At 43.2% G+C, this 14,413-nt stretch overlaps 1 protein-coding gene across 3 annotated transcripts in view; it reads right to left on the bottom strand.

The window, feature by feature from the left end:
* Positions 1–14,413, bottom strand: part of MTUS1 (microtubule associated scaffold protein 1) — a 184,645-nt gene that overhangs the window by 119,702 nt on the left and 50,530 nt on the right. The window lies entirely within an intron of this gene.

The following is a 14,413-nucleotide window of genomic DNA, read 5'->3' on the forward strand; positions in this document are numbered from 1 at the left end:
CTAATAGAGTGCAAATAAAACCAGAGAGCATCAGAAATAACAGCTTCATATGTCTCAAAGGCCAAAGAGCCACTTGCTCAAGGTCGGATGATGGGTCCTATTTGACTACAGTGGTTGCGCACCTTTCAGGAGACCCCTGCAGCCATCAACCTCTGGAGCAGCTTACCTTTTAGTTGTTACAAATTGTTTTAGACAAATTAAGTAGTTTACAGGATACATTAAAGGAAGGAGTTCTGTCCATTACAATCTATTCGAGCTTTCAACCTATTTAACTTATTTGAAAGCTGAATTAGTAAAATACAGAAAATGATAATTTTAGGGCAAAGTTACAAATCCAAGAGCTTCTCATCCACCTGTAACTCAGCTGAAGGACTTGTGAGAACACTTGCAAATATCAAGTGGACGATAACAGATCTCATAAGATAAGGTTACACCAAGATAACATTCTGTCAGTCTCATCCCTCAACAGCAGGTCTTGTTCATTTAAAAGGGGTTACAACTTGTAAACTATTCATGGCCTATTCTCAGGGCGGGTCATCAATAGTAGAACCAGTGGGGGTCTGTGGCTCAGAACCCCCACGATCAGCTGTTCACTGGGCCTATGCATTCATTTACTGAGCTGATTTCTGCAGGAAGTACACAGCTCCATTCTTGCTGCAGTGGCCAAGATAGATATTGTGGACCAAGTCTATTCATTTCATTAGGAACTTGACCTGCAATACTTAACTTGGCCACTGATGTGGTAATGGAGCTGTTTGCTTCCTGTAGAAAGCTCCGTAAACAAGTGCACAGTCCTGGTGAACAGCTGATTGGTTAAGACCCCAATAATCTACTATTGAGGACTAGTTTTTAGACTAGGCCATCAGTAGGTTGCAATTAAACAAGTCCTTTAACAAGCCAAAGATCATCCAATCATCATGCAGTTATTTTACAACTTGTCACAATAGTAGGGGGAAGCGTGACCATCCCATGCGCCTCTGAAAAATTAGTACTAGTATCTCCTCACCACCAGTGACAATACCAGGATATATGGGTATTCCTAGGTGAGACCATGCCTTGTTGCATGGAAATTTAAATGTTGGGAGGTATATAAAGTTGGCCTTAAAAAGTTCTTAAGAAAGCGTATGATGGGACTTTCCCGCTGACCATTATTCGATATTGCAATAAAGTTGATACTGAAGTCACAATCACTGAATACTACTAGGCAGTTTTCGCATGGTAATACCCTTTAATTACAATGCTATCAAGAGATTGCAGTTCTACATGATAAAGTTGAGATATAGTAATATACTATCAAAACTAGTCGAAAATTACTGAATCTTTACTCAAAGCATGTGAGGCCAATCGCATCATTTTTACACCAGAATTTCAGTAATGCTGCCAATAAATGCATTGATAAGATTTGCAGTGTTTCTTGGTGTAGCTACTAATCTCTGCTGGTGAGGTAGGCTCTGAGCAAAATCAGCCTCCTTTCCCTTCTGGCAGCTGACATTGCCAGTTCTTTGCCTGTATACATGTAACGTTATGTACTGTATTACTTCCACAGTACGCACTCCTTTAGAAATCTAGCAGAGTAATCCTGTGGCCTTTAATTGGCTGCAGTGGTCACCTGACATCTGCCATCAGTAGAGACCGGAAGGGCTGTTTGCTAGGGAAAGGGATGGCAAATATTGCTTATTTTGCCATCTTATGCCACTGCCAACTTGTGTAAAAAAAATTTTAAAAAAACAAAAACCCACACATTTAAGTCAGACAACTCATTTAAGTGGACTTACATTGCTACACTTTGAACACCAGGTGGCGCCATACTATTATTGACAAAAATGTAATAGCTCATCTCGATCTTAACAGCACATAAATGGAAAACATTGCAAGTTTTTTTTTTAAAGATCTATACTATGACTAATTGCCCGACAACCCCTTTATAAGGAACACGTAGTACACTTGGTGTACTACGTGGTAGCATGCACGGTAGTGAAGTGCGTAGGTCATCCTTAACTTCTTCCATAGTAATCTGCAGCATACCCTTCATCAACTTTTACTTTAATGACTGCAGTGAAAGATGAAAACAAACAGGCAGCACTCCTAAAGATACTCCGACACAACACTCCCACATCTAACCGTCATGGAATCAACGGTGCCCTTGTCAGGAGATTCTATGTGCTCATTATCCTTGCAAGGGAAAAAAGAACCACAAATTCCTTCAGATAATAGATGTATAACCACGTTCTTGGAAGACGATCTGAGATGCTGCTGAATTTATGTAACAAAGAACAATTGAACAAGCATCTTGAACTAAAGAGGTCATCAGAGGTGGGTCGTCTTTTTTGCAAGATGCAAGTGTTTAAAAAAGAAGAAAACAAAAAACTTAAATCTACTATACTCAACCATTCAATCCCACTGCCAATCTGGTTTTCATTTACATGTTGAGACAGTGCACACGGGTCTGCTGCAACCAATCACCGGCCTCAGTGCTGGACGGCATAAGACTACTGAGGCCAGTAATTGGCTGCAGAGGTCATGTGTGTATACAGAACATCACTATCGTGTATACAAAGCTTGGCAGGGAGGAACAGAACATTGGTAACAGACAGGCAGGGGATCAAAAGGGTCAATGAAGTGACACTTTTTCCATATGCGGGGAATGTTATAAGATACAATGGATATAAAAAGTCAACATACCCCTGTTAATATGCCAGGTTTTTGCCATGTTAAATAATGCAAAGATGAATCAATTCAGATTCCCACCTTCATTGTGACTAGAGATGAGGAACCGTCGCTCTTCTGAAGAAACTGTATCCTCGTCCGAGCAGGCTCGGGGGTGAGGCGCGCGCAGGTCGCATGTGCGGGAAGAAATCACAGCATGTTCCATTTTCCCGCAGATCTCTCGCTGCTTCCATTGAAGTCAATGCAAGCTGTCCAGACGCGCAGCATACCCGCAGTAGTTTTTGTGCCGTGCTACAAATCCGCTGAAGAGCAGTAGATTTTTTAAAAAGGCATGGCGCAGGCGTGCCGAGCACATCCGCCGTGCTGAAAAAAGATCCGGCCGTGACAGAGGGGAGACCCACAGCATCCGGACAGGTGAGTATGCTGTCATGTTTGACCTCATGGCTACAGGCATGGGTGGAAACTGCTGCGAGATTCCACCGTGCATGCCCGTGGACATAAGGCCTTAGGTGGAAAAGTAAAAAAAACAAAACTAAAATATTCTGGCTGCGTAAGGCCTCACTCACACAAGTGTGTTTTTTTTCCGTACAGCGTTTAGTGGGTATTTGCAACGCCCGCTAAAAACATATACTGAGGCTCCATTCATTTCAGTCGGGCTTCTCAGATGAGTGTTCCAGCGAAGAGTTTCAAACGTGCGCCAAAACGAAAGCTGTACGTTCTATTTTTGTGCATTCAGTGAAATGATAGGTGCGTCAAAGAAGGCTGGCGTACACAACTATGAAAGTAAGGTGAGGTAAAGTCCCCTGGGGCAAGTACCAATTCGAGATGGACTCATAGGGTGACGTCTCATCATAACGTTTTTGTGGGGTGGTTTGCCATTGCCTTCTCCAGTCATCTTTAACCCCCAACAAGCTGGGTACTCATTTTACCGACCAGCCTAGAGATGGAAGGCTGAGTCAACCTTGAGCCGGCTACCTGAACCACGCAGGGATTGAACCTGCAAACTTCAGGTTGTGAGCGAAAGTAAATTCACAATAAATTAAACATTGAATCCTCTCTATATGCATAATATTTTTTGCTGTCATATCTATTGGCAAAAGAAAATAGCGCTATTCTCCTAGTCAAACAATCATCAAATGAGGCTTTGGATGTAGCTTTCAATGTAAAGTTATATTCTTTGTACTACTGTACATTCAAGTACAAGGTGTTGTGCGGTCCCCGGCCTGCTGGGGTAAATTATAGACACCGGTGGAAATACGACAGACTGAAGTGTTTTCCAGGTACTCCCACAGATATGATGACCCTTCACCGGCGGTACACAGCAATGCATCCACGTCTAATACTCAAGTCCAACTACACTGACTTCAGTGAGCACCTCGGCCTCTTTCCCCCACTGATTGGTGGGACCCCCACAAGACAACAGCTGGTCTATCCTAAGAACTGCTCCAAATAAAGGGCCAAATTGGAGACGATAATCACATTAAATACAAGTGAAACAATATATGCAACTGATTTGCCTTACATTTTAATCATAGATGGAGCGGGCGCTGATAACCCAAACCCCATCAACTTTTAGTTTAGAAAGTTATAAAGTTGGTGATGTTTGATTCCTCGGAATTCTCTTTACAAGGGTTAAACTCCAGTGCAGCTTCTATATACAGAAAATTGCTCCAAGCTAGAGCCTTCCTATTAAATCCATCAATCTCCTGGCATGTGAAGGCAACCCTCATGTCCTCAAAACACCTTACAAGTCCAGCTCCCCAAGGGGCATCCAACTAGTACATTACAGAAATGTGCAAAATCTGAAAGCGCTATCCGGTTAGTAATGAGTTGACTTGCTGCGAGTCGTTAATCCAGATTTGTAGGGTTGGAGCACGAGTGCCGATCACGTCTAGGAGCGTACTACAGGAATGCAGAGAGAATTGCTTTTTAGGCTAATTGCTCGCATAGAGGATTAAAACTGGCTTCTCTTATTTCTTTGACTCAAATCATCCCAGCTTTTCGATAAAGAAAATCTTATTTTCTGCTCTCTGATTTTGACCTCTAATAAAACATACAAGGAGTCCACAGTTCAATGTAGAAAAGAGCTCCAGGTAGAACAAGCGGTAACTAAAATAAGCTGACTGATTATGTAACACTAGTCAGTCGTCTCGGTCACCAACTAAAAAAAAAAATTCTTAAAGTCGAAACTAATTTTTCGAACTTCTGATCAATAGAAAATATAAACTATTCACACTTGTACCGTACCACCTAATACCACCAAGATCCACCAACCTATATGGTCTGCAAAACCAGATTCTTGGCTGCAAATATCTTCACCTATGTTGTATTCATAGGCTGTAAACAGAGCAAATGTCACCTTTGTACTCATAGCAACGTCAGGAGTTAAAATTGAGCTTCCTTTAAAGGAGATGTCCCGCGCCGAAACGGGTTTTTTTTTTTTTTAAACCCCCCCCCCGTTCGGCGCGAGACAACCCCGATGCAGGGGTTAAAAAACCCACCCGCACAGCGCTTACCTGAATCCCGGCGGTCCGGCGTCTTCATACTCACCTGCTGAAGATGGCCGCCGGGATCCTCTGTCTTCATGGACCGCAGGGCTTCTGTGCGGTCCATTGCCGATTCCAGCCTCCTGATTGGCTGGAATCGGCACGTGACGGGGCGGAGCTACACGGAGCTACACGGAGCCCCATAGAGAAGAGGAGAAGACCCGGACTGCGCAAGCGCGGCTAATTTGGCCATCGGAGGGCGAAAATTAGTCAGCTCCATGGGAACGAGGACGCCAGCAACGGAGCAGGTAAGTATAAAACTTTTTATAACTTCTGTATGGCTCATAATTAATGCACAATGTACATTACAAAGTGCATTATTATGGCCATGCAGAAGTGTATAGACCCACTTGCTGCCTCGGGACAACCCCTTTAAAATATTAAGGAAACCTTCCAGTTCATATACCTGGTGGCCTTCTCAATGCTGCAGTCACAGATCACACCTTTCCCAGTCCCCTGTATTTAATATGGCATCAGGATTCTCAGTCTACCCTACGCACAAAGTACTTTCGTCAAATATCACGCCTCATTTTGGGCAAAGAAAGATGGTGCTGACATCAACACTTGCCCATCTGAAATCAAGTGGGAGTGCCTTAGATTACTAAAAGGAAGAAGACCCCTGCAGCACCAACTATTCGATGGCAGCATTCCTGCAAAATCCATTTCTGAGCCTTTATACAGGTCTATGCAACAATTATTGGGAATTGAAAACCAAGCCAGAATAACCACACATAGACTGCTGTTTTGGGGCCCTCATCAGTGCACAGTAGGATTCTGGCTTGGTTGGCGAGAGGCCTATGACTTGATTTGGGAGGGGTTGATACCCTGCTTAAGGAGAGGACCGAGAAGGTGACTGAGGAGACTTATAAGAATGGTCTTTTAAGTTTCCTCACACCTTCTAGAGTGATGGTACCCCCCTCTCCACTCAGACTACTAAAGCATACTATATAGAGGGTAGTCTGAAACAGGCATACATGAAGCTGGAACTGCAATGAATCACAGCAGCATTGAAAATAGGGCACTAGGCTAGTTAACTATATATTCTGCATGTATTTGTGCTTTTTTTTTCCTGTTGACAAAGGGCTCGAGGCAACACTGCTGGAGAAACATCACAAGTGGCCACTGAAATGAATGAGCATCTTCTGATTTGAAAGGCGCTACCAGTTATTTAGAAAGACTGGCTTTGACTCTCTGCTTTAGCTTACAAAAAGGATCCCATCTGATTCCCTCAGGATGCATTTGCACCAGACATCCCAGCTACATCCAGTGAAGGAAGATCTCATGGAGGTACCAACTTGTCGAAAAAAGGGTTGGAGGAAAAGGTGAAGAATCGGTCTGATCAACATCCAGTGCAGTCAAGTTACAGCCTAATAAACCACTGGTGCTCCTAACATGTCCAAAGGCACACCACCTTTCCATGGCATAGATGGGCTATAACCGTAGAGGACATATTTGCTGTAAGAGAAGCAGAGGCTCCAGTGGACAAAAAGAGCAAAGAAATGTAACCACTGAGCAATAGAAAGTCACCAGATCAGGAGAAGCCAGATTTTTGTGGCACCATGCTGATGGAAAGAATAGAATTTGGTGCAATCAGCATGAATTAACAAACCCCTACTGTCAGCTGCTTAGAACATGGTAGTACCTTCACCTAGTTGTGGCAACTGCAAAAAACACTTCTGTCCCCATGAGCCAATACTCCTGCAGAAGCATTACAACATTTAGTGGAATCTATGCCACTCTGAAGGCCAAAAGTGGTCTTATGTGCTACCAGATGGGGTCTCTAATGAAATGGTCCATGTTGACTAGGTTCTATTGAAAAGTTGTGGTTATGTCATCATATTGCAGAATAGCAAGCAACTATAACCAATTTTGAGTCTCAGCTAATAGATTAAAGTTTAAAAGTGCAAAAGACATTCATAATGGTTTCATCCCTATATATACTGAAGACTCAAATGGTGTCCATATTACTAGGTTATGTGATCGCACAAGTAACACTGACTGATGGGACTTGGGTTCTGGTGAGTTGAGCGGTTTACCTCTAAACAGGCAGTTGGGTGTGTTTGTATCTGTCAAGAGGCTTCCAACAGAGGAAAGTAGGATGAAAAAACTGTTTACTACTACATCCTATGAACTAACTGAACATATCATTCAAAGCTAGTCTAGATTTAATTGAATCTAGGGGGATAGTCAGATTTCATTCACCAGATGGGGCAACACGAGTAGACTACCAGTTTTACTTTATGCCATTCACTAGCTTAGAAGTGCTACTGAAAAAAACTTATTTTCCTGCACATCATAACATGTGTGTCCAGCCAGTACTTCTATGCCTGATCCAGACACTACAGATGACATTTGGGAGCACCATTATGGCAAGGTAGCCAAAGAGAAAAGGCCACATCTAGTGTGTCCGGGTACATGGGCATGGAGACATGTCAGGTATGCCAACTGGTGCATCAGATGCCAAAATGGTTTACATTATAAAAGCATGGGATCAATTCAGAAACACCACAGGGAAACAAAATTGTATCACTAGACATATGAGAGGTACCCAAAAGAAACAAGACTCTTCTGGTGGGTGGGGCGTTACTAGATACTCTGCCCTTCTGAGGCGGTATGACCACTAACAATGTTGGGGAAGTTAGTGTTCGGCTCCTGTGTTTTTTTTAAAAAGTTGTTCAGTTTTTTGCGCATTTTGTGATGGCCGATTCATACAATGCTCAACTGGGAAACAGTTTACTTTTCCACTGCTCAACACATTTGTTCAAGTCGCACGGAGCGAGATCAGGTGAATACAGAGGGAGCGGCAAGGGTGTTATGCCGTTTTTCGACAAAAATTGCTCAGGTACTGTTTGGCAGGTGCGTTATAACGTCAGAACCAGTCGCCTGTTTGCGCACACAGTGCTGAGTGTTCGGCAATGTGACTAACAGCACAACACCCTTGTCTCTCTCCGTATTCACCTGATCTCGCTGCACGCGACTATTGAGTGCTTTGAATCAATTTCACCGCTGCACATTGTGAATCAGCCATTACAGGAGAGGAGAAAAGCAGAACACTACATTGAGAAAAATAAATAAATTCGAAGAGTCACTGCCGCCAAACAACCTTCCCCAATGTCGTTGGTACGCATAGCACCTCAGAATGATTTCACAGACACCCAGCAACAGACGCCTGTACCAGTAACGTCCTGCCCACCAGAAGATTCCTATTTTTTTGGGGTACCCACTTATAAGTGAAGCGGGCCTAAAAGGCATGAGGACCATTTAGAGCACATGTGATAACCAGTGGTGACTGGAATATCACAATGGTGTTCCATACAATCAAGAACATAACTATGTTTACCAAAACTAATTTCTGGAGTTTCTGCCCAACTGTACCCAAGTCTAAATGGGTCTTCAGAACTTTTACTACTACTCATTCACTACTTTATCTGCCTAAAGGGGAGTTCTTGTACGATTACTACATTACGGGCCAAGAGCTCTCCGGGAACTGCAAGCGGGAATGTAATTTATCACTCTTCAAGCCAAGATCTACTCCAACTCCGCCTAGTATAGTAAATTAAGTGATAGATTTTCCTGCCAGTGTCACACCCAATCCACACCTACATACTATCCAAGAACAAAGCAGAATGAAGACTTTATAGCTTGTGTTATTACTGAATATTTTAATCAAGTACAGCAAGCTCGGTAACATTAGAAACCATAACACTAATTAATATGTAAAGTTTATCATATCTTCAGACAAAGCCATAAGATCAATGGGAAAAACGTTCAGTCCTTGGCGATATGTTAGTGGTTACATGACTCCTGAAGCCCACACTTCAGATAGGCAGAGCTTTTCCTTTGTCCTACAATGGTATACTGTACCCAACATACCTGATAAGAGCTCTTGGCACACAGTCACCAGCCACCTTTAACAAATATGACCCTTTCTAAATGGATCTTGTTCAGTAAAACACATTAGTGTATAATAAGCAATGTTCCCCTCGAGCCGGACGTAGATATTAACGACCAGCCAAAACCTTAAATTGATTTTGGGGAAGGCTAAGTGACAAACAATATGGCTGCCAATCACATAGGTAAAGACCATATAAAATTAGGTGCTTATTTAAAAAGCACATTTACCTTAACCAGAGTATAAAGATACATGGCAGAATGTTCATTCTTCAACTCTTGGATAGGAGATTGATCATTGACTATGAAGAAAACTATTTCAGATGGACAAGACAAGTAGTATTAATTTTTGCTAGTGTCACCCTCTTAAAACAAAGTACATTAGGAGTTTTCTCCTTGAGTATTAAAGTTTCTAAAGTACATATTTTTTAGCAATTGTCCTCTCAAGGCTCAACAAACCCAAGAAGCAAGCACCTAGAAGTGTGCCACTGGCTTCTAGATTTCGAGATTGATACCTAGGGAAGTTGTGATTGGCTACTAAGAACGTTAGCTTAGGGAGTAAAAATTTGCCTCATTGTCTGCTAAAGTGTTAACTAATTTCTCCACCACTGTAGTAGCCATTTATAATAGTCTAAGCCTAAACAGGAACAGAACATTTTAGTATTCTGCCTGCTGCATTAAAATTTTCCCTTCCACATACTGTTGGACATTATTGGTAACCGCTAATCTTGCCACTGTGTGCCTGAAGTCTATAGTCAGCCCAAAACAAGGCCAAAAGAACACAAACATCTGGTTGAAATGGCCTCCACATTACGGAATACTATCCAGTGGGCTGGGCTGACTATCCACATGAAGTTGAGTAAGTCAACCATCCACATGTTCCATCCCAGCATTAAAGTAACTCCAATTCCTAGTCAAAATTCTCTTTCAGGACATAAGGGGGCATGGGGTATATTACCTGTAGTGCATTGTCTGCAACCTCTATGATCAGCCAGATTCGGGCCCCATTTTCAGATATCCAAGATAGAAATCTTCTACCTACCTCAAGCACAGTGTGAACTGTTCCAATTGGCCAGTGCAGATAACATGAGGAGCTCTAGCCAAATCAGAGCAGGTATAGTGCATTAGTATTATTAACATCTCACTGTGGGAATTGGCTGACGTGATCTTCAGACTACCCATCTTGGATGTAAAAAAAACAGGAACTAGTGGATTACAGGGACACCCCTTTAGAACAGCAGGCAATATACCCCCTCTTCCTCGTCCCAGGACAGAATTATGTCCTGAAACCAGCTGACCACTAATTCGGGCCTACATAACATTCTGCTGAAGTATGACTTCGAATTAGATTATGAGGATTGTGAATCATATAAGACAATTGTACATCAGTGAGGTGGAATAATATACATTTTGACATTGGATGGCAAGTGATTACTAAGGGTCCTTTTACATGGGACAACTTTCGGGCAAAGCTCCCGGCAGCAATCAGAGTGAATGGCTTCAGTGATGTTACACAGGAGCGACGATTGCTCAACGAATGGAGGCGGAGTGGGTTGTAGATCGTTCCAGCATGACCTCCTCCATTCACAGTAAACAGGCCCTCGTTCATAGATAAATGACTGCCTGTTTATACAGGCCCATCGTTTTGATTTTTATGGCTGAACGACCCAAACGACCAACAAATTGTTTGCCCTTCAGATCCTGCATGCGTTCCTGCAACTATATTTCAACAGTCAGAAGGAATGCGTTTTGGTTTGGGTATGTTGGGCCTTCGGGACTAGTTTGCAGTTTTTAGTACAACGTAGCTCAACTGCTTAATATTTTAGATAAATCAAAAAATCTAAAAAGTGCATTCTTGCTGGTAGTGTGCATTTTCACCTGTCCTTTCAGGTCAGAAAGATTTAAAAAAAAAAAAAAAAAAGTGTTGCGAACCCAGATTGGATTTTAGTTAGCATTAACAAATATTTACTTCAAGGGATTCTGTCGCCTGGTTCATTAAATTTGAGTTAAATTTTGAGTCGCGGAGTCGGGCTTTGTCGATTTCTCCCCACCCACATCATGAAGGCCGACAGCTCTCTCCCCTTTTGTGTGTAGGAAGAGAGCTGCTACCCTGTACAGTGCAGGAGGAGAGGCACCAGCATGGGCCGCCTCCGTGACTCAGAGCTCACCTCCGAGTCAAACTTCATGAGTCTGGTGACAGAATCCCTCAGAATCTACACCTTGCTACATTTTGAAGGGATCAGCCTTTGACCTACAGAACGATTTGTTTCCTTGGATAGAAACATTAATATGGGAATAACCCATAACCCAATAACTTTATTTACAGTGTCTTTAACTAGGCGTCATGGTCCTTATCTTTAATAAAGCAGTAAATTACACAATCAGCTTCCAAGTACGTGCATCTAGAGCTAGTACTATGATCAGGACTATCAGCATCTATGGCGGTTAGCATTTTGTATTTGCAAGCTTCCAGACTACATCCAGAAAATGCAGCAGAGTCGAGGGGAAGCAGGATCGCAACGGTGCACTGCAGTAATTACTGCGCTGTATGCCTTTTTGGGTCAAGTTCACCAACAACCAACATTACTTAAACACAACCTGTTACAAATATCCGCAAAAGGCAAAAAATAGACAATATTTTGACAATAATCCTGTTCCTGGCAAATTTTAAGTATGGTGAATATTTGGAACTAGGGCAATATTTACAGTCCATACTGCCCAAGGCACATAATGGAACAGAAGTAAACTAAAACTAACATTTTTTGGAAAAACCATTTAAATCGCTGGAGAAAGAATAAACGTTTATTTCCATTTTTTATTCCATATCTCTGCTTCAAAAACAGAACAGAGATGGAATTTTAACAGAAGTGTGAATGTACATTATACACTGACTTTAGTCAAGCATGTAAGTTACTCCAGCAGTGCACCCCACTACCACTTGCTGAGGATACACAGCGTGACACTGTAGACTTCATACTTGGCAAGTAGCTAACAGGTAACCAGAACTTAAAGGGGTTGTCCCGCGCCGAAACGGGTTTTTTTTTTTTTCAACCCCCCCCCCGTTCGGCGCGAGACAACCCCGATGCAGGGACGTACAGAAAGCTCACCGGAGCGCTTACCTTAATCCCCGCGCTCCGGTGACTTCTATACTTACCTGTGAAGATGGCCGCCGGGATCCTCTGTCTCCGTGGACCGCAGCTCTTCTGTGCGGTCCATTGCCGATTCCAGCCTCCTGATTGGCTGGAATCGGCACGTGACGGGGCGGAGCTACACGGAGCTACACGGAGCCCCATAGAGAACAGGAGAAGACCTGGACTGCGCAAGCGCGGCTAATTTGGCCATCGGAGGGCGAAAATTAGTCGGCACCATGGAGACGAGGACGCTAGCAACGGAGCAGGTAAGTATAAAACTTTTTATAACTTCTGTATGGCTCATAATTAATGCACAATGTATATTACAAAGTGCATTAATATGGCCATACAGAAGTGTATAGACCCACTTGCTGCCGCGGGACAACCCCTTTAAGAAAACAGGGCCAAGTACTATAGCGGCTTCCTCTGTGGATTACAGGGCAGCATCACAGTGTCTTGACCAGCTCTGATTGGTGGAACAGGAGATTAACTGCTGCTCCACCAATCAACTAAAGCAGACAGCAGAGAGCTGGAGGAAGGAGGGAGGAGGTAGAAGTGCAGCTCTGATCCCGAGGATTGTCTCCATCATCCATCCTCTTCTCTGAAGGTGTACAGGGCAGTACAGGTACAGCGAGTAGTGACAGTGGGCAGGCCAGCAGATAGGGACACCCCGCCTTCCCACCCCACTAGCTTGATCCCAAGGTCTGGAGGAAGTTTGAGGACTAAATGAAAAAAAAAAAACTAGCTGCTCCTGTGGCCACCCCATTTGTGCCTGGACGCCCTAGGCACTGGACCTCCAGGAACACATTCATAACAGTTTGTTCGCCTTCCTCATGTCGGATGTCATCTTGGTCCCTGTATATGCAGTCCTTAAGATCCATCAAGCAATAAACCACTTCTTACTGAAGTTTACCATAGCAGCAAAAACATCAAAGACACTAAAATATATTTGCAGTGACTTTAAGCATCTCAAAAAAAATTCAAAAATTGATTCAGGGCCGCTGTTTCTTAAAATACCCAGATTATCTCTGCAAATGTAAAATATATAATCTACAATAAGGGATCTATTTTGACCTGATCAGGAACATATTCTATGAAATATTAACTAGTTCAAGGAAAAAAAATTCACTGCCAATACCAACTGTTTAAATAGCTGAATTAAAATAAACATATTAAGACTTGACTTTAGTGGCCTTATCCTACTGAAAACTAAACTGAAAAAGTAGTCTTTAAATTACTGAGTGCAAATACGCCGTTAACATCAGCCAATCACAGCTTTGAGGCTAGACTGCTTCCTTCTAAAGGTATGTTCACACAATATGGCCGCAGACTCCACGTATGTCTGCATGTGTATTATGCACTACATCTACACAAAACCCACACGTGAACTTGCTGATAGCAAAGGGCTAAATCCACGTCTAGATGTGCAGGTATGGAGGTGCATAGCCGGGCATAAATCAGGAACTTTATACCATTGCTTTCATAAGCAGTGTAAAGTAGCAAAATCCACACCCATTTAGCCATGCCAACATACCCTAGGCTCGTTCACACGAGCGCTGCTCTAGGTCAGTACAGGCGAGGGAAAAGACTGCGGATAAACTGCAGTAAAGATGGCGTGAACGTATGAAATCCAGCTATTTGAAGTAGCCCGTTCACACGATCTGAGGTGCGCGGCATCCAGCTCCCATAAAAGTCTATGGAAAGCAGGCACCAAGTATAGCTCAGGTCTTATCTCTGCGCGCAGCACGGAGCTTAGATGTGAGCATTGCAGTCGCATGTCCTGTCTTTGTTAGTGCATCTAAAACTCTTTCATGTGAGGGCTTCTATAGGAAACCATTGGTTCTTATAGAAGCGTGTTCTGTACGAGGCTATACTGCACGCCCGCAGCGCTCGTGTGAACAAGTCCTAAGGCCTCCCTCACACAGGGCGTTTGCAGAAACGCAGCGTTTTTCAACGCTGCGTTACTGCAGATTCCGCCCCGTTTCAGCAGCGCTGGCATACTTTATGCCAGCGTTTTGGCTGCGTATTCAGCTCGGCTGAAAACACAGCCAAGAATGCTGAAAAAAAAAAAAGAAGTAATACTCACCTAGCCGCTGCAGTCCGGGTCGCAGCCGCTTGTCTCTGCTGCTGATTCGGGCTTCCTCGGCACTCCCAAGTCTATTGCCGGAGGCCAGGTTT

Source organism: Eleutherodactylus coqui, chromosome 7 (assembly GCF_035609145.1).
Source record: "Eleutherodactylus coqui strain aEleCoq1 chromosome 7, aEleCoq1.hap1, whole genome shotgun sequence".
NCBI lineage: Eukaryota > Metazoa > Chordata > Amphibia > Anura > Eleutherodactylidae > Eleutherodactylus > Eleutherodactylus coqui.